General features: G+C 45.9%; 1 protein-coding gene and 1 non-coding gene across 3 annotated transcripts in view; both read right to left on the minus strand.

The window, feature by feature from the left end:
- PIK3AP1 (phosphoinositide-3-kinase adaptor protein 1) overlaps nt 1–2,917 on the minus strand; it is a 129,880-nt gene that overhangs the window by 115,849 nt on the left and 11,114 nt on the right. The gene's annotated exons all lie outside the window — the stretch shown is intronic.
- LOC114009468 (U6 spliceosomal RNA) lies at nt 386–494 on the minus strand. The gene has a single exon (XR_003550876.1). It is a non-coding gene; the product is annotated as a U6 spliceosomal RNA (small nuclear RNA).

Consider the following 2,917-nt stretch of genomic DNA (forward strand, 5'->3'; position numbering starts at 1 on the left):
TGAAAGTGAAGACCAGGTAAAGTCGCTGATTTGGTGATTTATTGGCTTTACGAAGTTCTCGATTTTAGCCTTCTTTAAATTTATCCTAAAGAAAGACTCAGCTCCTTGTAACACTGTGGACTTTTCCTCCATTACCCAGTTTTATACAAGGAGTCACGGTTACAATAAATATATAAATTGAAACCTGTGGAGACAGCCGTCTATCAAATAATTGGTGAAAGTGTACTTAGACCTGCTTGTGTGTAAACTAGTTGAATCTGCATTTTTAGCCTTTTAGTTGGGAAATTTAATCCCAGCATTCAATGTCATTACTGAGATGAGTGGACTTATACCTCGTTCTGGTTCGTTTGTGTTCTCTCACTTCTATTTATCTCCCTGAAGTTTTGAAAATATGGAACGCTTCATGAATTTGCATGGCACCCTTGCGCGAGGGCCAAGTTCATCTTCTCTGTACTGTTCCAATTTCATCCAATTTTAGTATAGGAGCTGCCCAAGTGAGCACTAGCCTGAAGGTAATTTTTTAAAAGAATTATTTTATTTTACTTTATTTATTTATTTTAGTTTGACCAGAGAGGAAAGAGCAAGAGAGAACAAAAAGAGAGAGAAAGAGAAAGTGAGAAAGCAAGCCAGCAGGTCCGGGACTCGAACCACGGTCAGCCATGTGGGACTCCAGCTCCCTTAACCACCACACCACCTGCTGGCTTTTGTACTGCAGCATTTTGACTGACCTGTCACATGAGGTCAGGTGTAGAATTTTCCACTGTGGCATCATGTCAACCCTCAAAATATTTCAGATTTTGGAGCGTTTCAGATTTTCAAATTACAGACGCTCAAACCCTATTGACCCATTTTAAAGATGTAGCAGGTTAAGAAACTTACCTAAGATTCACAGGGGGAGAATCAGGGTTTAAACTCACGCCCTTTAATTTGACCCCAGAACCCGGCTCTCTTCTGAAGACATTGAGGAACACAGGCCTGAGATCAGATGGTCAGAGGTGGAATCCTGGCTCTGCAGTGTTAGCTGTGGAATCTTAGACACATGACTTAAATATTCTAAACCTCAGTTTACTCTTCTGTAAGTGAAAATATAATGGAAATATTTCTGTGGTAATTGGGTATTTCACGTCAAGTGCTAAGCATTGTACCTGGCATGTGGAAAACCTTCGATGACTGGTAGTTGGTGCCATTTATCCTCATACGAACAGAAATAATGCATTTGTGGTGTAGCTGGCAACTGAGGTTAAATTAATTCGTGACCTACACGCTGTTATTTACAAGACGTCCCTCACCACACCTGGTCTGTGACTTAGACCTTCTTTTTCCTCTAAAAAAGCACAAATGCCAGGTAGAGTCAAACGGCCTTCAGGGGCCAGTGAGCCCACACTCTCGTTTGCAGAGAAAAGAAGACTAAGGGCCTTGCTCCGATTCCACTCAGGGACTGGCAGCAGAGGCAGGCCTGACGCTCTGGGGGGGCCCCATTCCCAGGCCAGTCTTCTTCCCAATGCCCTGCGGCCTCCCATCAGGAATTCTGTTGAGCATCTCAGAAGTAACAAGTCATACCTTCCAATGATCAGAATCTAAAGAAGTTTGCCTCTTAGCATAAGTGATGTCACTTGCTGTGGTTTGCCAGGTCCCCGAAAGTTTATGTGTGGGGAACTGAGCTGCCACTGTAACAGAAGGAAGAGGGTAGAAACCTAATCTGACTCTCACCTTGCAGGGTGGGACCTGGGAGGTGATGGGAGGGGTGAGCCATCAAGGCCGAGTCCTGCGATTGGATGCCCACGGGTCATAGGGAGACACGGCCACAGACCTGCACGCTGTGTCCTGTCGCACCGCGTTGTGCTCTGCACCGCCACCACCACCAGCACCAGGAAGACCTCCACCAGATTCAGCTCCTTGTCCTTGGACCACCAACACCATGAGCTAAATAAACCTCTATTTTTGAAAATTACTTAGACGAGGGTATTTCTACAACACGATGACCCGGAACGCCACTGTCTTTGGACCTCGTCTCTCTGCTAATTCAATCAACTGCCCTGAGAGTGATTTGGAAGGGGTAAGCAGGAAGTGTCCACACAGCAGACCGTGCAACAGGGACCCAACCTCCCATCAGAGAAGGAAGTTGGTCACATTTCCTGAAGCTTAGGAATCATCTACATTATACGTTGTCACCACAAATGCCAGCTCTGGACCACATTCACAGAGCTGTCCCTGGTGACCAGGTCAGATCCAGGACTTGGGCAAAGAGGGAGGATGTAAGCTCTGAAGATCACAGGAGGACTCATCCTTCCTGCTCCCGTACACAGCTACGTTCAAAGGAGAAAAGAAAACACGGGAAACCCAACACGGTTCTGATGATCCCCAAGATGACAATATCAAAATTTTTTAAAATAGCAAATAGAAAGTTTGAAGTTTCCCTCTTTTGGAAATACCCCTAATCCCATGCTAATAGAAAACCCAATGGGCTCGTCAACAGGAGCAGGTCCATCAGCCTAAGCGTGCTTTTGAAGGGGAGGTGTGCAGATGTTTACCAAAATCAGTATTACCAGGGAATGGAACTGGAAAACAAAACAAAACACTTCAGAGGGTGCCTCTATGGAGGGCTCGATGTTCAGTCTGGTTCAACTCAACTGTCCTTTTCAGGGAGGCTTACCACGAAGTTTCAGCAGATTAAAGACTTTCTTTTCCTTTATTCAGATAGAACACATGTGCGTGCAGGAGAGAGGCAGAGGAAGAGGAAGAGAGCGACACGAGTGCCTGCCACAGGGTCTGTCATGCCATGATCCCCACCTCCGGACCTCCAGCCCGATGGATCTTGGGCACTCATGAGTGTACCTGGAGGTTTCAGACTGACGGGACTAGGGATTTGAACTGTGGTTGCCTTTTGCGATCTGGTCTCTCTTAAGTAGTGCATTCC

This window comes from Tupaia chinensis, unplaced genomic scaffold (genome assembly GCF_000334495.1).
Source record: "Tupaia chinensis unplaced genomic scaffold, TupChi_1.0 Scaffold000539_1, whole genome shotgun sequence".
In the NCBI taxonomy this organism is placed as follows: domain Eukaryota; kingdom Metazoa; phylum Chordata; class Mammalia; order Scandentia; family Tupaiidae; genus Tupaia; species Tupaia belangeri.